We start from the raw sequence: 21,012 nt of genomic DNA, 5'->3' as shown, positions 1-21,012 counted from the left end.
TGGATACATCTCCGACTTCATGCTGCTCTGGTACTCTGTTGCTCAGTATCGACGTTTTACCAGCTTCGAGTCTGCGCAAAGCTTTACTGAAACTTATCCTCCTAACGCATCACCTCTTCACATTTATGTGAATCTAGTGATTGCGTGATTATTATTTTAAGGCCTATAAGACTTCAGAATTTTGTAGACTACTACTTATATATACCACCTACCTACATTAAAATAGACAATATAACTTACTGTATCATATAAATTTAATGAGTTATACGGACATCTGCCTATTGTTAAGTAGTGAGTGAGGTCGTTCACACCTAAATGTAAAAAAAAACAAAAAAATTATAATGTCGAAATGTAAACTTTGTTGAATTTTGCTAGGAAGTTTTTCTTTTTTTAAGCCTGGCAGTTTTCCTGGGTGGTCCCCGCGCGCGCCTGTGGGTTTATGGGACTGGACGATATGCAGATGTCGGGTTCGGACCGTGGACTCAGAAATGGTATTTAGAATCCCGCCCATTAAATTATTCTCCTGCACTCTGGCCCAAGAGTCTGAGCTGCCCCGAGATGAGACCGCGATTAGGGTGAGAGGCTTATTGTGTTCAACGCTGATAACAAACATTGCAGCTCATCCCAAAGAAGTCTGGGTGATGCAGCCTTCGAGGTGATGAGACGACGCGCTATAGTGATAGTAGGACGCCGCGCAATCACGAGCCTCCTCAGATCACCTAATAACTTTCACCGGGGGATAAAGTAAATTTATCCATGATTCAAGTTCTTTTTAATGTAGAGTGACAAATTTATAAAAAAGCTTTTATGGATATACTTTTTACAAAATACGTATTCTTCTAATGCGGTGTTCAAGCGGATCACGATTGACTTTACTTATATTAAATCTGCTACGAATATAAAAGTGCTACGAAGGTTGAACTCTTACTCAAATAATAAAAGTTCAGACATATTTTATTTACTTTTTTATCTTCATGTTAATTTGGTGTTTTGTTTCGAAATATCAACGTATTTTAAGATGCGAGTCTGCGCATGAAAACTAAAAAGGTGGATTTCGTAGAAAAACTTTTCTATCTCACTTTTATGTTATCCTAGTGAATGTTTTACAACGATTGGTTTATATACCTTCTAGCATATCTACTCCAATGTGGAGGATAATTTATTTTTTCTTTCTTAGATGTCGTTAGCCTATAGATTTTGCGAAGCTTTTCAAAGCTCAAATATCTATTGGGTAATACTAGATAATCCAAATCTTCCAAAAATATGGTGTAGATAGACAAACCAGCTTACAGACCGTTCGATATGAAATCGCAGAGTACGTAGGGGTCCAAAACGTGAATACCGCCATCTTGAGGCAAGGGTTTGAAGTGTAAACTTTGACATTAAAACCACATCGCGCCAGAAATAGGCCACATTACCATCCCCAGCCTATAGTCCATTCTATTCCTATTAATTTTAGTATAATCTCTGTTTTTTTAGAAATAGCAAATACATATTTCCTAACTAAAATAATAATTGGTTTTTAAAGCATTGTTACAAAATCTAAACAGATCACTATTAATACAACAAAAAAACTTATAATATATAACTGAGAGTCAGACATCGAAAAAAGAGAACCAAATTTTAGTAGACATTGTTCGACAGTGGAATTTTGATTATTCATCTACAACATGTCTTTGAATCGCAAGTTATTAAATATATTATAGTCAAAATAAACAATGTTCCTTCAAATATTCATACAAAGTTTATAGATAAAAAAATAAAAATAAAAATAAAAATGTTCTACTCCGCTACTCTGGCGATCGACCGAGCCACGTTTGAGTATCATAGGATCCTATCACCTTAGCCGTTGGGCCAGGCGGGTTCCCAACGGAGAGAACGAATACATCAAACATACTCATCTCTTCAGATATTTATACTAGAGTATTTAGACGTAGAATGAGTTTTGAGACATAAAAACTTTCTTTATATACTATACATCATACCAAAAATTTGTTAATAAGTTATTAATAATGCTTCAATGAATATTTCTAGAACGTGGGCAATAATAACTATCAATAATCTAGGTAAAGTCTTATTTTTCCGGTACAAATGCTTTGGTTTCCAAAAAGATTTTTTCTAGTTTCAGTTTCTTATATTACAATAAACTATATTACAAATATAAAATAAAAGAAGATAAAACACAATATTTGTCACGAAATTTAACAACTAAGACGACTAAGACATAAGTTGTGGTAAAAATAACATGTGCAAATAATTAATATTTCTTCACAGCTAATAGATTACAAAAAGCAAAAAAATGTTCTACTCCGCTACTCTGGCGATCGACCGAGCCACGTTTGAGTATCATAGGATCCTATCACCTTAGCCGTTGGGCCAGGCGGGTTCCCGACGGAGAAAACAAATACATCAAACGTATTCATCTCTTTATACTAGACTATTAAGATAATATATAAGTAGAACGATTTTTTATGACGAAAACATTGTTCATAAACAATTGATCCTATTACGAGCTTATTCATAATATTTCAATGGATATTTCTAGAACATTAGCAATAATAACTATTAATAATTAAGGCAAAATAATATTTGAATTTCTGGTTCAATAAACACTTTTATTTTATTATGCTTAAAATGTTTTGGGTTTTCAAAAAAGAATTTGCAAGTATCAGTATTTTATATTATAGTGGTATAACTTATTACCGTATAAATAGGAAAACAAGATCATTACGTTTGTCACAAAATTTTGCAGATCACCCGATCACAGTACGTTATTGATGTTATCACCACGATCATATAATTTTAGAAGTAGTTTGATATCTTAAATATAAGTAGATTTTAAGTTAATAATTAGTTATATTAAATATAATAATATTTTAAATGTAAGTGTACAATAACTCAGTGTAATTATTTACATAGTAAATTTTTTTCTAGACGGTTACATGCGTTCACAGATCTACTGTGCTACGAAGCTACGAAGCTACTAGAGTTACGGTGCTACAACATATAAGTAACTGCAGTGCTACCACGATGTGGACTTGTTACTGAAGTAGATTGCACATACGAAATTAATTTTAATTTGGATACACTCTTTTTAAAAATAATTTTACTAGCTCGACCTATATCTATTTATGTAACGGAATTTTTAACAGAATCGAACCCCCGTCTCCCCATTGACAGACGTTTTTACTAACCATTATACTACCGAAGATTATGCATAATGGATATATTCAGTGTCTGAGCCTTTTTGAAGCTTTTACACCTTAATTTCACAAAATAATATTATTATGTAAAAGTACAATTCACCACATCGGTGTTCATTCACAGTAGAAAATACTTTTTACAGGCTTTGGCCTGTAAAACTTTAAGAGAACTTTGGTTCTGAAACTAAACTAGTTTTACTTATCCTTAGAAAATTACGTAAGATTTTTTTTTAATTTACGGATGGTTTTGTTAAAATGTAATGAACATTATAATATTAATTAAAAACATGTCGAAACTGACTATCAAAAAAATTCTTTAAGCACGTTACAATAATATCGGAATTCGTACAACGTGTTCATGTTAATACGTAGTTCATGCTATCCTGTTCCCCAACTTCATGCTATCCTGGTGTTTTGTTGTAAGTATTAACATCTGTATACGAGGCGGTTGCCACAAATTTTAGCGCAAATTGCAGAAAAAATTCAGATAATTTTGAATATTTTTACATTTATTAAAGCCTGGTAACCATTTATATTTAGCATTTAGTGTAACAATGATACATTCATCACATGTAGACCAGACCTCAGATCTTAGACCTTATTTATGTCTTCAGATGTTCGGCGGCATTCTCGTTGGGATGTATATGAGGCCCGGTAACCATTTAAGACTAGGCGGGTCGTGAATCCGGATGACTTTTACTGACTGTTTTATGAAACATATTTTCAACCGGCTATAAAATATAGTTTTAATAAATTAATTAATTGTTTTCTCGAACTCCCCAACATTGATTCAATTCATAATTGTTTTTTTAAATACCAATTTTTTTAAGAAACAACAACTGGAAAAATCTGATGTGTATGTGTGTTATGTGTACATGTGTCTTATGTAGTATTATATTTAAGTGGATTTTCTTTATTTTCTCTGCAGGCAGACAAATATGTGAATCACTTTTTTTATTGCCCTTGTAGGTAGATGAGCATACGGCACTTGATGGTGAGTGGTTACCGTCGCCCATGACTTCATCAATGCCAGAGGCAGATCCAAGCCGCTGCCTACCGTTAAATTGTATTGTATTAAATTGTTTGTAAATAGTCACCACCACTCATAAATACCGCTCTTACCGGTGGTACAGTTGTACCCTTAACTACCAAATATATTTTTATCATATTTGTATGCAAGCTGGTCTGAATCTACACATGCTACTTTCATACAGCTGCTACGAAAATAAAAGCGTTACGAGCTACGACTATTTTTCAAATAAGAAAAGTTATTTAAGTTCAAGCATATCTTTAGTTACTTTAAAAAGCAAAGATCACATTCATTAATAAAACGTTTTTGATACAGGCGATAACATTAAATTGAGTCTTGTAGTGTTTAAAATTTGAATATTTATAGAAAATAGTATCACGCATTTTTTCGTATTTTTTGTATTCAATTAATATTTTTTGAACATAGCAGATTACATTGAGTTACTACACCTATGAATAGATATTATTATATTATAGTGGTCATGTACACATCCTCATCTTCATGCTACTCTGGTGTTTTGTTGCGAAGTATCGACGTATTTTCAGAGTCGAGTCTGCGCATCAAAACTCATAAAGCGGGTTTTATGAAAACTTATTCGTAGCTCTTCATGGTCATGTTGTCCTAGAGAGTATTTTACGTCTAACAGTTATTTATACCTTTCTAGCGAAGGTGGAGATACATTACAACTATTTATTTTGTATTTTATTCAAATCTTAAAACAATTTGCTATGGATATGTAGACTAGTTTATGACCCATTTCCTGTGAATTGTCGTAGTGCACAGGGGACCCAGAACGCGAATAGCGCCATCTTGAGACGGGAATTTGAAGTGTGTGCTGAGGCATAAAGGCGATTGTAGTATCATTTTGGAATCTCAGAGAACATTGCGACTACAATGGGCAGGCTGGTGGTAGCCATCCCTACCAGCTCACAGTATATTCTACTGATATTGTTTTCAGTATAAACTTCATTTTTTTAGAAACATCTTTTATAACTAAACTAATAATTATTTTATTGAATAATGTTAAAAAATCTAATCAGAGCACTATAATGCAACAAAAAATATGATTTAAATTTATCACCGAAAAAAGAAGGGATACATTTTTTGTTTGTCTGTTTATTCTCACACAAAATGTTTTGAAAATACTTAGTCTGGCCATAAATACTGTTACACTTAAAAATAAAAATAAATCTACTGCAAATAACATTTATTACTTTTACAGTGTGTTAGTTTTATACATAAATATAAAACAATTTAAAGTATAAAAAGCTTATTCGAAGTGGTCTCCATTGGCTGCAATACAGTCCTTTAAACTTTGAGGCCAGTTATCAATAGAAGCACGCACTCTTTCCATGGGAAAATTTTTCACTACCAATCGTACGGATAGTTTTAGGGACTCCAAATTATCATGGCGTTTAGAGCAAGCCATACTCTCTAAAACTGACCATAAATCATAATCCAGCGGATTAAGATTGGGACTAGACGACGGCCAGTCTTCAGCTCTGATGAAGTCCGAAACGCTCGTTTCCAACCAAGACTGCGTAGACCGAGCTTTATGACCTGGCGCTGAGTCTTGCTGGAAGGACCATTATTGATTATTGAACATGGTGTTGTTAACGGGCTTCACTACCTTCTCAAGAATGGTATCTTGATACACTTGTGCCGATGTTTTGATACCTTTTTCACAAAAGTATGGCTCAGTCACTCCTTCATAGCTAATACCCCACCAAACCATCACTGAAGTCAGATAGTGCCCACGTTGCACTCTGTCGACTAATTGGGAAGCTTCCTTAGAGCTTTGAGCATAAATACGGTCATTTGGTTTGTTAAAATGTTGCTCAATGTAAAAAAATTGTCATCCGTAAACAAAATTTTCCCTTTGCGTACCGCTTCAGTAGTTGTTTCAATTTTACCACCCTATTCTTTTTTAAATTATCAGTTAAGAAATGACCAGTACGACTCTTATAGGCTGCAAGTCTTAAGACATCTTTTAAAATACGTGACATGGTTCTAGGTGCTATCTTCGTCTCCCGAGATAAAATCTTTTGCTTTCGGACAGGATTTCTTCGAATTCTTTCCCTTACTGCTTTGACCACCTTTTTCGTACGAACACTACGTGGACGGTCAGATCTTTTTCTGTCACAAACAGAGGAGGTATCATTGCACTTATTAATAGCCCGATACACAAACATTTTACTAATACCAAGCGTATGGAAAGTTTTAAAAATTGCATTTGGCTCCATACCTACTTTGTGTAAGGCAATCACAGCGATTCGGTTCTCTTTATCACCCCACTCCATTTTAATATCGCAAAATATTGTACAATGTATTGGCGCCAAAATGAGAAAACTCAATGAGCAATCATATAAAAATGACAGATTCCAAATTCAAATGTAATATTTTGTTTATTTTTAATTGTAACAGTATTTATGGGCAGACTAAGTACATACATAAATTTAAATCGTAAGTGATAGAATGAAATAGAATGTTGAGTATATATGTAATAGATTGTGTTAAGAATAAACAATAATTAGTTTATTATTAGTTAAATTAATAGTATTATTCCTTTATAGTTTATAGATGTAAAACAAAAACACAAAAAAATGTTCTACTCCGCTACTCTGGCGATCGACCGAGCCACGTTCGAGTATCATAGGATCCTATCACCTTAGCCGTTGGGCCAGGCGGGTTCCCGACGAACAGAACAAATACATCAAAAGTATTCATCTCTTTATACTAGACTATTAAGATATAGAATGATTTTTGATGACGGAAACATTGTTCATAAGCAATTGATCCTATTACGAGCTTATTCATAAGCTATTCATAATATTTGAATGGATATTTCTAAAACATTAGCAATAATAACTATTAATAATCAAGGCAAAGTATTATTCGAATTTTGGTGTTCAATAAACATTTTTATTTTATTATCCTTAAAATGTTTTGGGTTTTCAAAAAAGAATTTTCAAATATCAGTTTTTTATATTATAGTGATACAACTTATTACCATATTAATAGGAAAACAGAATTATTACGTTTGTTACGAAATTTTGCAGATCACCCGATCACATACGTTATTGATGTTATCACCACGAACAAATAATTTTAGAAGTAGTTTGATATTTTAAATATAAGTAGATTTTAAGTGAATAATTAGTTAAATTAAATATAATTATATTTTAAATGTAAGTGTACAATTGCTCAGTTTAATTATTTACATAGTAAATTTTTTTCTAGACGGTTACATGCGTCCACAGATCTACTGTGCTACGAAGCTACGAGAGTTACGGTGCTACAACATATAAGTAACTGCAGTGCTACCACGATGTGGACTTCTTACTGAAGTAGATTGCACATACGAAATTAATTTTAATTTGGATACACTCTTTCTAAAAACAAATTTACTAGCTCGACCTATAATTATCTATTTATGTAACGGAATCGAACCCCTGTCTCCCCATTCACAGACGTTTTTACTAACCACTATACTACCGAAGATTATGCATAATGGATATATTCAGTGTCTGAGCCTAGTGAAGCTTTTACGCCTTAATTTCACAAAATAATCTTATTATGTAAAAGTATTACACAATTATTTTTTTCACCACTTCGGTGTTCATTCACAGCAGAAAATATTTACAGGCCAAGGCCTGTAAAGCTTTAAGAGAACTTTGGTTCTGAACCTAAACTAGTTTACTTATCGTTAGCAAATTATCTAAGATTTTTAACAATTTACGGATGGTTTTGTTAAAATTTAATTAACATTATAATATTATTTAAAAACATGTCCAAATTGACTTTTAAAAAAAAACCTTAACAACGTTACAATAATATTGGAATTCGTAAATATTGGAATTCGTATTCCTTTATAATTTATAGATGTAAATAAAAACACAAAAAAATATTCTACTCCGCTACTCTGGCGATCGACCGAGCCACGTTTGAGTATCGTAGGATCCTATCACCTTAGCCGCTGGGCCAGGCGGGTTCCCGATGGAGTGAACGAATACATCAAACATACTCATCTCTTCATACCAGACTATTTAGATATAGAACGATTTTTGATGACGGAAACATTGTTCATAAGCAATTGATCCTATTACGAGCTTATTCATAAGCTATTCATTATATTTCAATGGATATTTCTAAAACATTAGCAACAATAACTATTAATAATCAAGGCAAAGTATTATTCGAATTTTGGTGTTCAATAAACTTTTTTATTTTATTATCCTTAAAATGTTTTGGGTTTTCAAAAAAGAATTTTCAAATATCAGTTTTTTATGTTATTGTGGTATAAATTAAGACCATATTAATAGAAAAACAAGATCATTACGTTTGTCACGAAATTTTGCAGATCACCCGATCACAGTACGTTATTGATGTTATCACCACGATCAAATAATTTTAGAAGTAGTTTGATATTTTAAATATAAGTTGATTTTAAGTTAAAAATTAGTTATATTAAAAAAAAAAAAATTTGCTTATATGGATGGACGAGCTCACAGACCACCTGGTGTTAAGTGGTTACTGGAGCCCATAGACATTTACAACGTAAATGCGCCACCCACCTTGAGATATAAGTTCTAAGGTCTCAGTATAGTTACAACGGCTGCCCCACCCTTCAAGCCGAAACGCATTACTGCTTCACGGCAGAAATAGGCGGGGTGGTGATACCTACCCGTACGGACTCACATGAGGTTCTACCACCAGTAAAATATAATAATATTTTAAATGTAAGTGTACAATTGCTCAGTTTAATTATTTACATAGTAAATTTTTTTCTAGACGGTTACATGCGTCCACAGATCTACTGTGCTACGAAGCTACGAGAGTTACAGTGCTACAACATTTAGGTAACTGCAGTGCTACGACGATGTGGACTTGTTACTGAAGTAGATTGCATATACGAAATTAATTTTAATTTGGTTACACTCTTTCTAAAAACAACTTTACTAGCTCGACCTATATCTATTTATGTAACGAAATTTTTAACAGAATCGAACCCCTGTCTCCCCGTTGACAGGCGTTTTTACTAATTACTATACTACCGAAGAATATGCATAATGGATATATTCAGTGTCTGAGCCTAGTGAAGCTTTTACGCCTTAATTTCACAAAATAATCTTATTATGTAAAAGTATTACACAATAATTTTTTTCACCACTACGGTGTTCATTCACAGCAGAAAATATTTTTTACAGGCTTTGGCCTGTAAAACTTTAGGAGAACTTTGGTTCTGAAACTAAACTAGTTTACTGATCGTTAGCAAATTATGTAAGATTTTTAACGGGTGGTTTTGATAAAATTTAATTAACATTATAATATTATGTAAAAAAAACAGGTCGAAATTGACTATTAAAAAAATTTCCTCAAGCAAGTTACAATCATGTCGGAATTCGTAAAACGTTTTCATGTGAATACGTTGTTCACATCCCCACATTCATGCTATCCTGGTATTTTGTTGTAAGTATTAACATTTCTGTATGCGAGGCGGTTGCCAAGTAAGTTTTTTGGCGCAATTTGCGGAAAATAATTCAGACAATTTAGATCTTTTTACATTTATGGAAGCCTAGTAACCATTTGTAGCATTTCGTGTAACAATGATACATCCATCACATGTAGACCCAGACCTCACGTCTTAGACCTTATTTATGTTTTCAGGTGTTCGGCGGCATTCACGTCGGGATGTTTATGAGACCCGGCAACCACTTAAAACTAGGCGGGTCGTGAATCCGGATGACTTTGACGGGCTGTTTCATGAAACATATTTTCAACCGGCTATAAAATTATTATTTTTTTATTGCTTACGACTACGAGTAAGAAAACACTAAAGTACAGTGTATTCTCTTATCTTACAAACATAGTTTTATACTTTAAATTTTAATAAAGACAGGGATATAATTGATAATCATTCAAAGTACCTAACTGAATTACTACATAGATAAACAAACACTTATAACAAAACACAACCAAGACGCTTTGACTCATAAAATCATTTTTAAATATCACTTCACAGAATCAAATTTTTTTTTATTGCGTAAATGGGGGACGAGCTCACAGCCCACCTGGTATTAAGTGGTAACTGGAGCCCATAGACATCTACAACGTAAATGCGCCACGCACCTTGAGATATAAGTTCTAAGTTCTCAGTATAGTTACAACGGCTGCCCCACCCTTCAAACCGAAACGCATTACTGCTTCACGGCTGAAATAGGCAGGGAGGTGGTACCTACCCGTGCGGACTCACAAGAGGTCCTACCACCAGTAATTACGCAATTTATAATTTTGCGGGTTTGATTTTTATTACACAATGTTATTCCTTCACCGTGGAACTCAATCGTGAGCATTTGTTAAGTACGTATTTCATTAGAAAAATTAGTACCCACCTGTGGGATTCGAACACCGGTGCATCGCTACATACGAATGCAAGCTGGTCTGAATTTACACATGCTACTTTCATACAGCTGCTACGAAAATAAAAGCGTTACGAGCTACGACTATTTTTCAAATAAGAAAAGTTATTAAGTTCAAGCTTATTATTTATTCGTAGAGTTCAAGCAAATTTTTAGTTACTTTAAAAACCAAAGGTCACATTCATTAATAAAACGTTTTTGATACAGGCGATAAAAGGAGAAATCCCATTCTGGGCCTAAGGCCCTCTGGGCGTTACACGAATGGGATATGTACCAAAAAATTCGTCTATTTTGCTTGATTAACCTATTGAAATCTTAGCTTCATTGACAATGGCCAAGTGTAGAAAATAAGTTGAATTCAATTTTTTGTTTTAAACAATCTTTGTAAACATCTGCAACACTTATTTCAATATACGTAACTAGCTTTACAAACGTGCGGATTAGAATTAGAGCATCCATAAAATAGGATCGATTTAGTGGAAATCGAGTGTAAAAAATTATTAATACTCTTTTGCTTTAGGATAAATGACTGTTTTATAAGTATTTTAATCAATGTAAATAGAGTATGGCCATCGAATCGTGACACAACTACTTACAATGGCGGCAATTCAATATCTACAACTGACAACATTAAATATAGCATGAAAGGGTAGTTTTGCATTTTTATATTAATGTGACTATGCCATAGAAAAACACAAATGTATCAAATCGTGTTATGTTATCTTTAATGTTGCCAACTGAAGATATTTTGAGATGATTTTGAGATGATTTTGAGATGATTTTGACATGAGCCCAATTGATTAGCCGCTATTTAGTCTCCCAACCTGAAAATTGGGCGCATGAAACCTTCTTAGGTATTGTAACTTATGCTAGCACTGTAACGCTAGGCCCAAGTTTGTATGGGTTTCGGGTTTGTCCTTTATAGAAAATAGTATCACGCAATTTTTCGTATTTTTGGTATTCAATTAATATTTTTTGTATATAGCAGATTACATAGAGTTACTACACCTATGAATACATATTATTATATTACAGTGGTCATGTACACATCCTCATCTTCATGCTACTCTGGTGTTTTGTTGCGAAGTATCGACGTATTTTCATAGTCGAGTCTGCGCATCAAAACTTATAGAGGGGGTTTTGTGAAAACTTATTCGTATCTCTTAATGGTCATGTTGTCCTAGAGAGTATTTTACGTCCAACAGTTATTTATACCTTTCTAGCGAAGGTGGAGATATATTACAACTATTTATTTTGTATTTTATTCAAATCTTAAAACAATTTGCTATGGATATGTAGACTAGTTTACGACCCATTTCCTGTGAATTGTCGTAGCGCACAGGGGACCCAGAACGCGAATAGCGCCATCTTGAGACGGGAATTTGAAGAGTGCTGTGGTATGAAGACGATTGTCGTATCATTTTGGTATCTCAGAGCACATTGCGACGAAAATGGGCAGGCTGGTGGTAACCATCCCTACCAGCTCACAGTACATTCTACTGCTATTGTTTTCAGTATAAACTTCATTTTTTTTGAAACGTCTTTTATAACTAAACTAATAATCATTTTATTGAATAATGTTAAAAAATCTAATCAGAGCACTATAATGCAACAAAAAATATAATTTAAATTTATCACCGAAAAAAGAAAGGATACATTTTTTGTTTGTCTGTTTATTCTCACACAAAATGTTTTTTCAAAATACATACATAAATTTAAATCATAAGTGATAGAATGAAATAGAATGTTGAGTATATATGTAATAGATTGTGTTAAGAATAAACAATAATTAGCTTATTATTAGTTAAATTAATAATATTATTCCTTTATAATTTATAGATGTAAATAAAAACACAAAAAAATGTTCTACTCCGCTACTCTGGCGATCGACCGAGCCACGTTTGAGTATCATAGGATCCTATCACCTTAGCCGTTGGGCCAGGCGGGTTCCCGACGGAGAGAACGAATACATCAAACATACTCATCTCTTCATACCAGACTATTTAGATATAGAACGATTTTTGATGACGGAAACATTGTTCATAAACAATTGATCCTATTACGAGCTTATTCATAAGCTATTCATAATATTTCAATGGATATTTCTGAAACATTAGCAATAATAACTATTAATAATCAAAGCAAAGTATTATTCGAATTTCGGTGTTCAATAAACATTTTTATTTTATTATCCTTAAAATGTTTTGGGTTTTCAAAAAAGAATTTTCAAATATCAGTTTTTGTATTATTGTGGTATAAATTATGACCACATGAATAGGAAAACAAGATCATTACGTTTGTCACGAAATTTTGCAGATTACAGTACGTTATTGATGTTATCACCACGATCAAATAATTTTAGAAGTAGTTTGATATTTTAAATATAACTTGATTTTAAGTTAAAAATTAGTTATATTAATGTTTTTTATTGCTTAGACGGATGGACGAGCTCACAGCTCACCTGGTGTTAAGTGGTTACTGGAGCCCATAGACATTTACAATGTAAATGCGCCACCCACCTTGAGATATAAGTTCTAAGGTCTCAGTATAGTTATAACGGCTGCCCCACCCTTCAAGCCGAAACGCATTACTGTTTCACGGCAGAAATAGGCGGGGTGGTGATACATACCCGTACGGACTCACATGAGGTTCTACCACCAGTAAAATATAATAATATTTTAAATGTAAGTGTACAATAGCTCAGTGTAATTATTTACAGAGTAATTTTTTTTCTAGACGGTTACATGCGTCCACCGATCTACTGTGTTACTGTGCTACGAAGCTACGAGAGTTACAGTGCTACAACATTTAGGTAACTGCAGTGCTACGACGATGTGGACTTGTTACTGAAGTAGATTGCATATACGAAATTAATTTTAATTTGGTTACACTCTTTCTAAAAACAACTTTACTAGCTCGACCTATATCTATTTATGTAACGAAATTTTTAACAGAATCGAACCCCTGTCTCCCCGTTGACAGGCGTTTTTACTAATCACTATACTACCGAAGAATATGCATAATGGATATATTCAGTGTCTGAGCCGAGTGAAGCTTTTACGCCTTAATTTCACAAAATAATCTTATTATGTAAAAGTATTACACAATAATGTTTTTCATCACTACGGTGTTCATTCACAGCAGAAAATATTTTTTACAGGCCTTGGCCTGTAAAACTTTAAGAGAGCTTTGGTTCTGAACCTAAACTAGTTTACTTATCGTTAGCAAATTATCTAAGATTTTTAACAATTTACGGGTGGTTTTGTTAAATTTTAATTAACATTATAATATTATTTAAAAACATGTCCAAATTGACTATTAAAAAAAAATCCTTAAGCACGTTACAATAATATTGGAATTCGTAAAACGTTTTCATGTGAATACTTTGTTCACATCCCCACATTCATGCTATCCTGGTATTTTGTTGTAAGTATTAACATTTCTGTATACGAGGCGGTTGCCAAGTAAGTTTTTTGGCGCAATTTGCGGAAAACAATTCAGACAATTTAGATAATTTAGATCTTTTTACATATATGGAAGCCTAGTAACCATTTGTAGCATTTCCTGTAACAATGATACATCCATCACATGTAGACCAGACCTCACATCTTAGACCTTATTTATGACTTCAGGTGTTCGGCGGCATTCACGTTGGGATGTTTATGAGGCTTGGTAACCACTTAAAACTAGGCGGGTCGTGAATCCGGATGACTTTAACAGCTGTTTTATGAAATGTGTTTTCAACCGGTTCTAAAACATAGTTTTAATAAATTAATTAATTGTTTTATCGAATTCAATTTCCCAATTTTTAGAAGAAAAAACAACTGGAAAATTATTCTGGGAAATAGCAGAAAATCATTACAAAGAAAATTAATAAAATTTGCACACGAGTGCTTCTATAGGAACAGCGAATTGTAAATTGATACATACAATTCGATTATTATATTTAGGTGGATTTTCGTTATTTTCACTTGCTTGTAAATAGTCAACATCACTTATACATACTGCTATTGTCAACTATCTTTTCATTATATTTGTACGCAAGCTGGGCTGAATCTAAAAATGCTACTTTTATACAGCTGCTACGAAAATAAAAACGCTACGAGCTACGACTATCTTTCAAATAAGAAAAGATTTTTATGTTCGCGCATATTTTTAGTTACATTAAAAACAAAAGTCACGTAATAAAAAGTTTTTGATAAAGGCGATATGTATTTGATACAGGCGATAAAATTTACTTCAGTCTTTTAGTTTTTAAAATCATGTAAATTCATAGAAAATCGTATCACGCTATTTTAAGTATTTTTTGTATTCAATTAATATTTTTGAAGTTATACTTCTTTAGGCGCGTTATGAAAAATTGATGAAAGTGAAATTTTACGATGCACGCGCACCTTGACACAAAATTAACAGAAATGAAGTTGTCCACTAAATCGCTCATTACAATACGACCGACGCAACTTGGCGAGTCTGAATATAGCAGGTGAACTTTCCGAACCGTACCGAAAATTACCGAATTTATACGATGTCAAGGAAAGGGATGTCCAATAAGCTTGTTTGAGAATGTTGTTTAATCAATTTTTTTTCAAATTGATTAAAAAAAATATAAGAAATTTAATAAAAATAAAGTATAGCTTCTTACGCGCGTACATAAGTACACGTACCCTTTTTTTTTAACATGGCAGATTACATAGAGTTACTACAACTATGAATACATATTATTATATTATAGTGGTCATATACACATCCTCATCTTCATGCTACTCTGGTGTTTTGTTGCGAAGTATCGACGTATTTTCAGAGTCGAGTCTGCGCATCAAAACTTATAGAGGGGGTTTTGTGAAAACTTATTCGTATCTCTTTATGTTCATGTTGTCCTAGAGAGTATTTTACGTCCAACAGTTATACCTTTCTAGCGAAGGTGGAGATATATTACAACTATTTATTTTGTATTTTATTCAAATCTTAAAACAATTTGCTATGGATATGTAGACTAATTTACGACCCATTTCCTGTGAATTGTCGTAGTGCACAGGGGGACTCAGAACGCGAATAGCGCCATCTTGAGACGGGAATTTGAAGTGTGTGCTGTGGTATGAAGGCAATTGTAGTATCATTTTGGAATCTCGAAGCACATTGCGACAAAAATGGGCAGGCTGGTGGTTACCATCCCTACCAGCTCACAGTACATTCTACTGCTGTTATTTCCAGAATTAACTCCGTTTTTTTTAGAAACATATTTTATAACTAAACTAATAATTATCTTATTGAACATTGTTAAAAAATCTAAACAGAGCACTATAATGCAACAATAAATATAATTAAAATTTATCACTGAAATGAAGGAAACAAATTTTTTGTTTGTTGTTTATCTGTTTATTGGCACACAAAATGTTTTTGAAAATACGTACATAAATTTCAATAGTAAGTGATAAAATGAAATAGAATGTAGTGTATATTATATGCAATAGATTGTGTTAAGAATAAACAGTAATTAATTTATAGCTTCGTGTGCAAATTCAATAATATTCCTTTATAATTTATAGATTTAAAAAAAAACACAAAAAAAATGTTCTACTCCGCTACTCTGGCGATCGGCCGAGCCACGTTTGAGTATCATAGGATCCGATCACCTTAGCCGTTGGGCCAGGCGGGTTCCCGACGGAGAGAACAAATACATCAAACATATTCATCTCTTCAGATATACATACCAGAATATTTAGACGTAGAATGAGTTTTTTAAGACATGAAAACGTTCTTCGTATACTATACATGGTTTTACAAATTTGTTAATAAGTTATTAATAATGCCTCAATGGATATTTTTAGAAAATTGGCAATAATAACTAGCAATGAAGCTAATGAAGGCAAAGTATTGTATGATTTCCGGAAGTTTAATTAACATTTGTAAATTGTTTTTTCTGATTATTTCGGATTTTCAAAAATAAATTTTCTAGTATTCGTTTCTTATATAACTATAATCTAACTCACTGTTAGAAGGAAACCAAGACCATTATGTTTGTCACGAAATTTTGCAAATCGCCCGATCATAGGTCTCTGTTTACCTTATTGATGTTATCATCACGATCAACGAATTTTAATACTGATTTGAAATATTTAATATAAGACATGTAAAATAGCTCAGTGTAAATAGTTATGTATTATAATATAATTATTTTTTAGACGGTTACATGCTTCCGTAGAGCTATGGTGCTACGTCGCTACGTTGATACGATATTTAGAAAGCTACGGTGCTACGTCGATATGTTTCAAAGCTAGAACACACATCATCTGCTCTTAATCAAGCTGCTTTTTCAAATCCACCATCTTAACCCATTTTGTTATGGAATTGTTCAACGTATTATAACTTCCACCAGGTCAAGACTAACGATTCACTTGAAAATTTATATAGACACGTATCAAGAACCGATAATAGCACACAACAGTTTTATTTCTTTGTACAAGTAATTTATCAAGTACATTTAATTTGTAATTTATCAAGTACATTTACCTATTTTAAAATATTATTGTTTTAATTTTTTTTCTATCCAGGTTACCTAAGATATACAAGTCAAATCACTTAGGTACGGTGTCTATACAACAAGAATTTACCTCGTTTTTAATTCCTATTTAACTTAGAGATTAGATTTAGAGTTATAAATGGCGTATTTATGAAGATAAAATTACAAAAATGTTCAAAAATTTTCGGGAATCGAACCCTGGTCTCACTTGTGATAGGCGTTTATACTAACCATTACACTACTGAGAATTGTGCTTGTCGAACACAATATCTGAACCTAGTAAAGCCTTTGTGAGTTAATTTCACAAAACACTATTATTATGTAGAAAAGAACAATTATTATTTTGACCACTTCGGTGTTCGTCAGTAGCGGAAAATATATTTTAAAGGCCAAGGATTTAAAACAAGTTTTACTGATCGTTAGAGAATTACGTCAGAACTTTTTTAAGTAATAGTTGGTTTTTTAAAATAAAATGAACATTATAATATTATTTAAAGATATTTAGCAATTGACAAGTAGGCTGTTAAAAAAAAACTTTAAGCACGTTGTTACCACAATATCGGAATTCGTATAGCGTTTTCATGTTTATACGTCGTTCACATCCCCAGCTTTATGCTATCCTGGTATTTTGTTGTAAGTATTAACATCTGTATACGAGGCGGTTGCCACAGCATTTTTGGCGCAATTTGCGGAAAATGATTCAGACAATTTAGACCTTTTTAGATTTATGAAAACCTGGTAACCGTTTGTAACGTCTCGTGTAACCTTGCTACATCATCACATGTAGACAGATAGACAGACACAGTTGGATGGTTTTTACGATCTATTTTATGAAACCCGTTTTCAACCGGCTATAATAATAAATCATAGTTTAAACGAATTAATTAATTGTTTTATCGAATTCAATTTCACAATCTTGTTTAATTCCAAGCTGTTGTTTTAAACATCGATTACATTTTCTGGAGAAAGGAAAATGGAAAAATTATACCCGGAAAACTAAAAAAAAAACAATTACAAAAAACCGGATATACGCACATGAGTATATCTATAAGAAGAACAGCGAATTATAAATTGATACATTTTATTATACATATATTTAGGTAGTTTTTCTTGATTTTTGCTGTCGGCAGTCAAATGTGAGATTTATTTTATTATAAGTAGCCACTATCACTTAAGGATACTTTCAATTTTGAAACTTTAATATAGTGACTGTAATATGTTTCATTATTTAATCTTTTTTTAACCGCGAAATTTCAATTTTATTGACAATTTGAGATTGACAAGAGCTCACCCTTTCAAACTTAAAGAAACAATTTTACAAGACGGTCCACACATATTATTATGTAAACTCAGTATTCGTTTAAATTTTAGTTTAAGAAAACATGAATAGAAAAAATAATAAGTGTGAAACAAAATATCTAAACACAGAATAAATAGCATTACATTATGTAGCTTTTATGTATTTCATTTTATTACATTAAGAATAAAATTTGAGGTAGTATAACGACTTGATTTCGAATTGAATTACGTAATATACACGTCTTCGCGTTTATGCTATTCTAGTATTTTGTGTAAGAATATCGACGTTTCTCTGAATTCGAGTCTGCGCAACAATGATATTAAAAAGGCGCCCTTGGTTTTGACTTCTTCTTATATTTCGTAAGCTCTGTACGTTTATGTCAGCCTAGTAATCATTTACAACGATATAGGTTAAATTTATTTATTACATTTCCAATTCAATAAATATTTTCTCGAATACATACATATTTTTCCATGTGTGTTTAGAATAGGTCTAGAATAGAACCATTACATATTTTCCCATGTGTGCAGTGAAATCTGTAGTCAACTACTAAGGAAGTCGTCCGGAAAGGAGCAACATTGTTCTATTTCCCGTTGGTATAATGTATTGTAAGAATAAATTTTTAGTTACCATCATTCTGGTTAATTTTGTCGCGAAACATTCCCGCGTCCCTGTTTGAAAGGTGAGACAGTCGTTATACGCTATATTTAGAATTGAGACTGGAATCTCTCTGGTGTGATTTTTATAGGCTTCTATAACAATTCAACAGGAAATTATTTCATTTTTGTCGGCAATAAAATATTGGCAGGTGGTATTCACGTTTTATTTCAATGAGATGCTATAATCACTTAAGACTCACTGAGCCGTAAGCGATACACCGGTGGTCGAATCCCACCGGCGAGTTTCGGTTTGAAAGACGGAGCAGCCGTAGTACTGTTAAAAGTGAGACCTTACAACTCATGTCTCGAGGTGGGAGGCGGCATTTATTTTGTAGATGTCTATGGGCTCCGGTAACCGCTTAACACCAGGTGGGCCGTGAGCTCGTCCTCCCATCTAAGCAATAAAAAAAGGAGCAATGGGCGTTGATGAGTTTTTTTTCCGTAGTTGTAAATCATTTCGAGGAATAGCCTAGATGTTTACGGAAAATCATTTTTTATTTTTTGTAAAATAATGATAAACCAAGAATATTTTAAATAAAATATATTTGATTTTTGTTCGTCGTCAATTGACGTCATCATTAACATTTTTAAACAGAGAGGTACTTTTACCTTATATTTTTAAATAGTACTCTTTGTGCGACTTAAATGTCAATATTTTTTTTATGATTTTATTGATAACCACAAAACGCGTATTTATATTTATGTATATAATTTTAACTCAAATCAACAATTCCTAACCTAGACGTAACAATTCCAATATTCTTTTAGATATATTAATATTGTACTTAGATCGTGGAAATAATACAAATTATTTACTAAGTGAACGGATGACGTTAATAGAAGAATGAAAGGAATACCAAGTCAAGGCTTTTAAGGTTTTTGAGGCTCAAAAGTTATGTAATGTAATGCTACTAGTGATATCATCATCACCAAAAAATTGATGGCATTTTCAAATTGAATATAAAAAATGGCTACAATAAAAACTACTAGAAAAATAAAAATATAACATTACCAGACAATTTTATATTATTACACATTATCGCGTCTTGAAAGATCATCAAAATTTTTGTTTTTTTGAGCACAGTTACGTTTTCCGCGCCATCTAGCCGTGAATGAAACAAGCGTTAAAACGAAAGAACGAGGAATAATTCGAAGTCAAATGAAAAATCTCTTTACCTTTATGCTAACCTGGTACATTCGTTGTAAGTATCGACATTTCTTTAATTTCGAGCGTGCGCACCGGCGAAAGGCCCTTATTCCGTAAATATATATAAACTTCTATGCATTTATGTATGCCTAGTAACCGTCTTGTAACGAACTAGTTATTCTAGATTTTCATTCATTGGATCCCAAATTCCAAGGAGACGAGACAATTCTACAAACTAAAAGGTATCACGGATCATTTGAATATTTCTTACCAACCAATTAAAATTAAAAATATTTTTGAAATATTTTGTAATGAAAAATGACCAATAACCCAAAAAAACATTTATCCTTGCTATGTAGTAAGAAAGAAATTTTTTTATGACCAAAAACTAAAAATTAATATTCATACAATAATTTGTTATATATAGAGCAACATAAGAGAACATTAGTCTCAAATTTCAAAAATAATTTTATTTCTATAATTTTACTTTGTTTTGTATCTAAACAGACTATAATTATTTTAATTAAATTGCATTTTACTTTTGTGTCCTCATTCATAATAAGTTATCGCAGCTTTACAAACCCGTTACAAGAAGTGTTATTCGTATTACAGTATTCATCACTTTTAGAATAATAACAGATTCTAGTCATCTAATAACGGGCTTATAAAACTCAGATAAACCATTATGAATAATAAACTTTTCATTTTGTGTCTCACGAATATTCTGCCGAAAT

At 32.5% G+C, this 21,012-nt stretch overlaps 1 protein-coding gene across 1 annotated transcript in view; it reads right to left on the bottom strand.

The window, feature by feature from the left end:
- LOC101745445 (dynein axonemal heavy chain 5) overlaps window positions 1-21,012 on the bottom strand; it is a 117,649-nt gene that overhangs the window by 60,142 nt on the left and 36,495 nt on the right. The window lies entirely within an intron of this gene.

Source organism: Bombyx mori, chromosome 1, assembly GCF_030269925.1.
Source record: "Bombyx mori chromosome 1, ASM3026992v2".
Lineage (NCBI taxonomy): Eukaryota > Metazoa > Arthropoda > Insecta > Lepidoptera > Bombycidae > Bombyx > Bombyx mori.
The sequence above is the reverse complement of the archived record's forward strand: the minus strand, read 5'-3'. Positions and strand labels throughout refer to the sequence as shown.